General features: G+C 34.6%; 1 long non-coding RNA gene across 1 annotated transcript; it reads left to right on the top strand.

Moving 5' to 3' along the window:
- The first annotated feature begins 1,244 nt into the window (after positions 1-1,244).
- Positions 1,245-8,701, top strand: LOC145156243 (uncharacterized). The gene is made up of 3 exons (XR_013736561.1): positions 1,245-1,296; positions 1,408-1,612; positions 8,566-8,701. It is a non-coding gene; the product is annotated as an uncharacterized LOC145156243 (long non-coding RNA).
- The last annotated feature ends 1,593 nt before the right edge of the window (positions 8,702-10,294 follow it).

The following is a 10,294-nucleotide window of genomic DNA, read 5'->3' as shown; positions in this document are numbered from 1 at the left end:
ATCCTATTCTTTACCACCCAACAAATGTGACAAGTAACTATGCATAAGTGTTCATATTGTGATAAGAAAGTGTATATATACATCTCAATAGTCTTGAAAAAGTAAATTCAAAATATCTGAAAGCGTTTCTGTCTGCAAACGATTACGAGATCATATTTACCAATGCCTGAAAGGCCAGAACGCAGTCAAACCATACAAATAACATTATACAACAATGTTAAAGTTCAATGCACCTTGCATTGAGGGCGACTAATTCATAGTTGATTTTGCATTACTGCTTACTATATTGTCAAACATTTCATTTGTGTTCTCTATCTATTTCTCTTACAACAATCTAAAATAATTTTATCAGGCCCTATTTTCTTGCAGCTTACAGCACTTTCTTTCTTTAGTACAAAAGTAAATAAATAAAAGTACATAAGTGACACTTCACAAGAGTCTATTAATTAGCAACTAGTGGGGTTACAAGAACACAATCATCTAGTCATTTACTAGAATTTCTTGTGGAGATTCCTCTTTACAACAATGAATCTAATCTCTTTCACTGAATCACGATGCTTCAAAACAGACAGAAGGTTAATGATTTTCCTTCTAACATGCATATTTTATGTCCGTCTAGTGATAAAATATTTCCCCACCATGTTTGAACAAAGTTTGAGCAAGAGGATGGTTTATAGGCTCGTATTCTTACCTGTGTTCAGTTAAGCATATCATCAAACACTTAATGTGCGTCAAAAAAAAGGTGGTTGTTTACTCCATCACATGCGTGTTTCACCCAGACATAACATAAAACACCTAGTGACCAAAGGGTGGGCATAAACTATGGGTGACCATGATAACCGTTATAACTACAGCAAACTACACCCTCCAATCTCCATCTGATAAAAATTTGAGCATGTTACAGACCATATATTATCAGCAGTTAATCATTTCACATGATCACTACGACCCAATATAGCTTGAAATGAGCAAAAACAAAAGAACAGAACATGGAAATACCTCAAAATCAAACTGTTTATTTCATGGGACTTGGTCATTGACATAGTAGCATTGGGAAATTACTTAAAAGTTAATGATTACAAAGAGCTGCCTTGGGCTTAGAAACTGAATAATCTTTTCAAATTAAATAAATAACAAAAGTTAGGAAGAAATACAGAAAACCAGTTACCTCGCATGCAGTGAAGTAGTTTTCACCTTCGATTGAGTAAAGTGCGGCTGCTGTTTCAATTGGATGAACTGAAAGATGAAAAACCACTTTGACTCTTTGAGTTGCGACAAGGAAGAATAAATAGAAAAGTATTTAAATTATTATGAATATATAATAATAGATTACTGTTTATCTATGATATTTATATAAATCGAAATGTCATCAAATTAATGGTTTAATTTTCTTTTCTAAATGTATAGGAGGGACCGATCAGGTGAATCTCTCATTCCTAAATACTTCGCTGCCCCTCACCAGTAACTATCGAACAAAAGCTCTCATGATTAGAAGATTTGTCAAATAATCCTCTCCATGTCTAAGTTGGATGTGTCATGCTAATACGTTTATAACTGAATCAGACAAGGAGATAGAGATTATTCCAATATGAACAACAGAAACCTGATTGTGGTAAGCCCTAACTTCTCTTATAAAGTGTTAGATTTCGTTTTTCCGAGTTTTATAGTACTTAACTTCTCAAGTAAGCTCATAGATTGTTGCTTTTTAGTTATTTCATGGTTTTGGAAACCATAGTTGACAATAGTGCACCCCAAGTGTTCGAAAGAATGTCTTAATGAATGTTCATAGGCATATGGTGATTGTCTTGACTTTGAAATGCAGGTGTTAGTAATGTAACAATAAAATACTTGGACAAAGAAACAATAGAAATGTAAAACACCATGACCTTTCAGGAAATATTTACTAGAGAGCCCCAAATTGCAAAACTCCTAACAGAAATAAAAGCTTAAGTTCTGCAACAAACTCTCAGAAGCAAACCATTTGGCTGTCAACTAGGGCTGTAAACGAACCGAACAAACATGAACAAAGGCTTGTTCATGTTCGTTCGTTTAAGTTAGCCGAACAAACGAACGAACACAAACGGATAAACGAACGAAGTTTTCTTGTTAATGTTCGTTCGTTTAACAAATTGCCTTGTTCATATGTTCGTTCATTTATGTTCGTGAACATGCTAAACGAACATAAACGAATAAAGATAAACAAACACAATTGAAAATATATAAACATAAACGAACTATAATATAGTAATGTAATAAAAAACAATTGAACATATATGAACATAAAAAAAACACTTAAACAAACAAACATAAACGAACAATATAAACGAACGTTCACGAACGTAAATAAACGAACGAGACCATTGTTTATGTTCGTTCGTTTAACTAAACGAATGAGAATTTGTGTTCATGTTTGTTCATTTATTAAATAAACGAACTTCCCGCCGAACAGTTCACGAACGGTTCGCCGAACGTTCAATTCGTTTACAGCGTTACTGTCAACAAATGTGACCAAATAAATCAAGATCATAAAATCAAAATTATAATCAACATGTTAAAAAATCAGTTTTGAGAAAATTTATGATTTAGGTTTTGGATTTGGTTTTTCCAAAGCTTATTATATGTTTGATGTTGTAATGTCTGGATGCTAATTTGGTATACGCAGTGCTAAATTATCTTTGCTTGGGAATGTCACATACTTAACATCATTAAAAATAAAAAATAAAAAAGGTTACATGTTATTTCTGTAAGTTGAAATTAAAACTGTTACAATGTGAAGAGAATTATAAGTAGGTTACTACTATAATTTAAAATTAAAATTATCAAGTTATATTTTATATCATCAATGATGAATTCTTTGTTACTTTTTCAGTAGTAATTTTGAAAATTAAAATCTTGTTACTCTATTGATAGTTTCACGACGACATCTAATATTTTTTTTGCTTGGTATTGAATTAATGACAAAATAAACCTTTTTCATTTACTTATGGCTAATTATTAGTTTCAAATCACTAAATTTTAATATTTTATATTTATGAGACAAACAAAAATTCATATAAGAGATATACCTTTAATTTATAATGAAAAGACCTGAAATAAATAAAAAGTAAGGATACCAAACCCCCTACAATGCCTAAACGTCTAATACAAAACATTCTGGATGCTTTTGCTTTTCCCTGTTGATGCTTTAGCTTTTCTCACTTTAAATACCCTTCTGAGTACGTTATTCACAAAAGTTTGAGAGAGTTTCAGAGAAGAAGATTGCAAGAACAAAAAAAAAAGGTCCAGGTACTGTATTAATTTACAAGCATTCACTACAAGAAATATTGGTATTAGCGGCGACAGCCGTCGCCGCAAAAGAGTAGGTTTGTCGCCGCTAAAAGTATTAGCGGCGACACGTCGCCACAAATACGTCGCCGCTAATGCTTCGTCGCTAATGCCCTTCTTGTCGCCGCTAATACTTACCTGTCGCTGCTAAAAACGCGTTGCTGCTAATACTTATATGTCGCTGCTAAAAACGCGTCGCTGCTAATACTTATATGTCGCTGCTAAAAGCGTCGCTGCAAAAGACTCTTTTCATTTTTTTTGTTACAATTCTATGAAATATAAATCTACAATTTTATAAAATCAGTTATATTTAACCCATACACAACCAAAAACAATATAACAATGATAAAATATTAATCCACAATCAAAAATATTAGTCTATACAACCTAATTAAAGTATTATTCTAAACAAACATTTCATAAAATCCTAAAATTCCTACTCCTCGCCATCACTCTCATCATTTCGTTCATTATTTGGTGGTGGCAATGAACGAAACCACTCTTCTAATGCCGCAGAACATGTCGGGTCCTTCAGTATCGTTTGCAGCATTTCCATCTACAAAGAAATCAAAATATATTACCAATATATCATAATAGTATTATACTTTTCAAAAACTACCAACATATCATTATAGCATTATAGCATTATACTTTTCAACTTAAACAAACAATTACCTGTGATTGTGGTGGTTCTTGTGTCATCGGTTGTTCTTGATCGTACATAGACACAACGGTAGGGGGTTTACGCCCAATGCCTCTAATATGTCCGCGTCGAACACCCAATATTTTTTCAAAACATTTTCTTGTATCACTTGGCGTTAGACCGCTTGCTGAAAAAGAAGCTTGGGTTTGTTGATTGATCTCCTGAAGTAAAGCATTCTGTATTTTCAAAAAAAGATAAACATCATAAAAATAGATTACTAAATACCCTTGACGATATAAACACTTATATGAAAATACAAATTAACCACTTACGTATTGTTGCTCGACTGCAGGACTATAAAACACACATTGGCGGCGATTGGAATTAGCCTTACGGAATGCTTCGATTCGAGTGATATCCTATTTAACAAAAAAAAGATTAATTATAATTTAAATAAACATTTAAATATATCATAACTTACTTCTTTGAAGCATGCATTACTGTACGAGCTCGACCCCCCTCTGTTTACAACTAGTTGTTTTGCACGGACTTCTTTGTTTGACGCCGAACGACTTAAAAATTCAGGCGATTGAAAATGTTCGACTGCCTTCGCCCAATTTTCTGGTGACATACCATTGGGGGGGGGGGGGTTGTTTAGTGCCATTGGGATATCTGCAGACCCCCCGATATCCTTAAAATAAGAATGGGCTTTACTTTTTCGGCCTCTGTAAACTTTTGCAAGACTCGAATCAATGCTCCGCAACAATTGTGCACGCTCCGGATCCAAGTTAACCTTATCCAAATCAAACTTATTCTACAAATACAAAAAAGTTAGTTAATTAAATAACAATCACAACGAAACTTAAAATATTATTCAAGTTACCTTTAGATGCACAACTGTCACATTCCTTAACGCGGGGGAAACATTGTCCCAACCAGATACGTTTAAAGGGACGTTGTTCCACAAATACCTCCCAATTTCATGTGTGAACCAATTGGCAGGCTTCCCGACAGGGGAATATGTGATCTCCCTGTCAAAATTCAAATCCACATTCTTTCCCTTGTTTGCCCTTATCCACTTTCCTAGCTCTATATTCTTTGACAAGCCCCTTCTTTTCTTTGGAAGCTCGACTGAAAAAATACAATTAAAAATATTAGTCACGATAACTTATAATAAATTAATTAAAATAGCTAATAAATATATCATAATAAAACTTACCATCCTGTTCATGTTGCCCGCGACCAAAGCCTCCTGGAGATGGTGGATCCCCAGCTCCATCACCTCCGTGACCAAGGCCCATAATATCAGCCATCATAACAAAGAATATCGCCCACGTAAACCTCATTTGTAGTCTGTAAAATTAAAAGATGTACAATATAGAAATACAATATGAATAAAAGTTAGTTACAAAACAATTTATGATTATGAATAACTATATTTCTTATAACTATATTTAACATCTAAATTAATAATAGAAAATTTAATTTAATAGTTTTACAAAACAATTTATGATTATGAATAATTTTAAAACTAAAATACCACATAAATATTAAATTTGATTTGAAAATTACTCTTTGTAATATACACACTTTGTTTTTCACACATTACATACATAAATACACACACTATACATACAAATACATATAAACATTTTCCTACACATATTCATTATAGCATCATACTTATTTTTCTATTATAGCAACCTAATTCCAAATAATAACCATACAAATAACACACAAAAACATACAAATAACACACAAACACAATTTCGGCGACAATTCATTCCAAATTCCAAATAATAACCATACAAATAACATACAAAAACATACAAATCAAATATATAATTTCAAAAGTCATGAAAAGGAACCTGTGCTAGTGTAATTTAGCGATTTTCCGGTAAGAAATCTAGTTTTCCGGCAACAATTCCGGCAACAGATTCGGCAGAAGTAGATTTTCCGACAAGGGTTCAAAAAACATTAAATTAAACACTTAAAACCAGTAAAGAAAACTCCAAAACAGAAGTTGAATAGAAAATAGGGAAGAAATCGGACCTTAAATCGAACTTTTGTCGCCGGAAATGAGTGTGGTCGCCGGTAATAATTGTGACAATCCGAAATTTTTATCTTATACACTTATTCAAATCAATGAAGGTTAGACTCGTTTTTGCTATTTTCAAGCACTATTTAGAGTCAAGAAGAGTGTTTAAAACCTAGTATAATCAAGGTAAGAGTCGTGGGATGAGTTTTGAGAGTGTAACAACTTGAAAATGAGCCAAACACTCCAACGTATGGAGTGTGCGGCCACACACTTGTGTGTACGGCCACACACAAGAGTGTGCGGCCACACACCCATCCCAACCGCACACTCTCCCATATATATACTACACTTGTCATTTTTGAACACTTTTCCACTTCTTCAAAGCTAGAACTCGAAATCCTCTCAAGTATCATCCAAATCTTCATCTTGATCTTCATAAAAGGTAGTAATCCTTCCTTTTATTTGTTGATATACGACCCTAACTAGCCTTTTCCCTTGGTTTGATCCATGAGAACATCCATTTTTAGTCAAGAACACCAAGAACACGCACTAGTTTTGGACCTTAAACACCCTTTCAAGCCTCTATAATGTGTATACACTTATCATAACTTGTTATATGGTAAGAACACTTGATGATATGCTAGAAAAACATGATTTTATCATGTTCATAAAGGGTGTGCGGCTGCACACATCATGGTGGCCGCACACACCCTTTTTAGGTCCAAAAATGGCAATGAACTCTATATAAGGCTAAAGCATGAAGTAAGAAACCTTCCTAGATGAGTCCTAAAGCCTTAAAACACGTTTTGGCACATTTCATAGGGAGTGTGCGGCCGCACACACACCCTGGCCGCACACACACAAATAGTGTGCATTTTGACCATACACTCCCTTGTATAGCCATATACCCCTTATATACAATCATATATGGTTGTAACGCTTCAAAATAAGTGTTTACTAGTCCCTAAGGTGGTTAAAAGTCACTAATTAGTTGTTATAAGCACTAATTATATTCGTATATGCATCATTATATGTTAAATAGGATCCGCGTGTGTGCTCAAGTCTTCACTTGCCACTTAGCATCCTATACAATCCGTTCATCCAAACCACTCACTACAGGTGAGTTCATACCCCTTAATTAACCTTTTAAATGTTTTTAAATGATTTTATGGGGGGAATACAAGTTGAACAATTATAGTTATTATATCAATCACATGTGATTAATAACTACCAAACAAGTGGATTTCTTACTTTTCAAACTGTGTTACCAAACTGTTTTACTTCAAACTGTTTTACAAACTCTTTTATATGCCAAATGCTTTTATCAAACTCTTGTACATGTCAAATACCATTACTTAAACTCTTTTAAACTTATATTCTGTTAAATGTGTATCTATATAGATATAGTTATATAAGTAGGATTGAAAGGACTTAGAACTGATAGCTCACCTTACTTCCTGTTCCTTGTTTGGTTGTGGACTTAGGGTATCAGGGTTATTTGTCCGAAGGTCGTTTGAATCCTAGTTATATATTGGAGAAACCTGTACAGACAGATGGAAAAAAGAAGATATGTATATAGATATAAAAGGTTACTTCTTTCATTCAGTTCAATACCTTTAGGTAGCAAAGGTATACACAAACATGTTCATACATACAAACAACATTACTAGTAAGCTATAATAGATATAGTTTAGGGAGATACTAATACTATTACTAGGTCAATGAAACATACAATGAGTCAGTTCATACATGAGTCGTAATACATAGTGATGAGAAACAAACATAATACATAGTGATGAGAAACAAACATAATACATAGTGATGAGAATCAAACAATACACTACAGAGAGAACATACATACAAGCTAGACAGAGGAAGAACACACAATACAGCTAGCACATACATTACATATACATTACTTCAGTTATGTGAGCCACGTAACGGGGCATGGCACTACCTGCCATGACCGTTTTTGTATCCAGAATCTCCTTAAGTGGGGAGCGTATGAGTTTGTGTATAGATCTATACTGGATTGACTATCCTACACCTTGCTGCTCGCTACAGTGGGACTTGCAAGTCTACGGGTGCCAAACGTCATTTCTTACGACGTCTTACATCGTCGTTTTTCTATGAGTCGGTAGCAGGATACAGGCCGATCACATGGTACTTTAAATAACAATTGGTTTAAGGTAGTTAGTACAGCAGTAGTTACTTAATACAACACTACAGTACTATCTCATTTTCCCATTACATTCACTTTGTGAACATTCACACAATGAACAGTAATGTAAAAACTATATTTTTGGTTAATGATAGTCAGAATTGGGAAAATACATACTCTTACAAGAGACACACACAGAGATACTAGATGCCTTGGTAGAAGGCTACTTTTAGTAGGAAACATAGGGTTTTCTAGGAGAGTTCAAACAATTACAAACTTTTACAAACTTATTTAATTTCAGACTTACAAACGCTTTCATACAAATACAGACATTAATATACTTATGATCTCACCAGCTTTAAAGCTAATAAACTCTTTCAAAATAACTTGTATTCTCAGGTCACCAGTAGACAGGTACCGGTGCCAGGTTTTGAGAAGATGGAGCTTGTTCAAGACTCATATTTTATTTTGATGTATATTTTTGGTGTCTATATAACTTGACAGAACACACTTGTATGAAATTATATTATTACTACTTTGCATTGTTGTGATACTGAACGTGACGTCCTCCACCCCCGAACGTTTCCGCCGTTCCGGTTTTGGGGTGTGACAATAATGGAGCTCCACTGGTGGCCGGCGGTAATGGCTGCCGGAGACAAGTCCTGTGGCGCAAACGAGGTCGTCGTCGGAGGTGCAGTCGTCGGTAATCGTTGGAGGAGTGAAAGGAAGCAGAACGAACAGAAAAGTGACGCAGTGGGGGGGGGGGGGGGGGTTATCTGCGACGAGTATTAGCGGTGACTCTAGGGTTTTAGCGGCGACAATAGGTTATTAGCGGTGACACCCCTGGAGGGAAAACACAGCGCCCTTTTTCCTCATTTCCCACCGTTGGATGAAAAGCATATCGAACAGACATGGTTGATTTGACGCGGATCGACACTGTAGCATCATTAGGGGCGACACCTTTAGCGGCGACACCAACTATTAGCGGCGACATGTAACGCGTCAATTACATGTCGCCGCTAATAGCCGGTGTCGCCGCTAAAGGTGTCGCCGCTAATACCGATATTTCTTGTAGTGATTTTCTATACAATCCATTGTTTTTTATGCATGTTTTTCAAATTGAACCTGGATTGTGACTTTCGCACTTGATGATTCATAAGATATTGCATGATTTTGGTATTGGGTAAGAATAGGAAGCCAACCCAGATATAATATTGGTAGTAAATGATGATGAGAGAGAATGTTAAAATTACTACAAAATTGTTTTAATTTGGAATCAATTGATCTGTTAAGTTGAAAAATTCAAGCTAATAACAAACTGGTCATGCTAATTAGTTATAAAGACTAACAAACTCAATAGTTTTTTTTTTAAAAAGATTTTCAAGCTTTTACTGCCAAACTAAATTAAGACAAAATTGAATATTATTCTTTGCAAGTACCCTTCACTTCTGTTCCTATCATCACGTTTAAAATTGGCACTAGTCTATCTTCAATTTCATTTTAGATTATGAGACCGACTATTTTTACCAATTACATCATAGTCTAAGGGCCAAAGCTAATACAATTTGACTTGACTAAAGAAATTGTGGATGGACATATCCGTACCCGAAAATCAACAGATAAATTTAAAGCAGTCATTTCTAAAGTATCCTAGCTTTTGAGTTCTTTATTTATGGCCAGATTATTGTATGAAATCTGTTTCTCCATTCTGCACAAACATTCCTTTCTGTACAAAAATCTTCCAAAAGAAGGTTTAATGTCAATTTATACACCATAATCTGCTTGTTTTTTAGTAAATTACACGAATGGTCCTTGTTACATGTTTTTATTGCGCGTTTGGTCCCTAACCTAAAAAGACTATTATGCCCTTATTCATTTTCTTTTTAATTAATTTATTATTATTAATTATTTATAAAATTTACAAATAATAATGCTCCCCACCCTACCATTTACCTTCATTACAGTTCAATCGACCCCACCCCTTCTAAACTCTCCATCTCCCCCTCCCTCTCTCTTCTCTAAACACAACAAAAAAACCTAACCTTTTGGCGACGACAAAATGCGCCCATCGTTTCCGTCTGTAGTTGTTTAAGGTTCCACCTGAGATCGACGCCGAAAACCTTTTGTA

The sequence above is a fragment of the Lactuca virosa genome, chromosome 2, assembly GCF_052849685.1.
Source record: "Lactuca virosa cultivar CGN04683 chromosome 2, Lactuca_virosa_CGN04683_v6, whole genome shotgun sequence".
Classification (NCBI taxonomy): domain Eukaryota; kingdom Viridiplantae; phylum Streptophyta; class Magnoliopsida; order Asterales; family Asteraceae; genus Lactuca; species Lactuca virosa.
This window is presented reverse-complemented; position numbering and strand designations above follow the sequence as displayed.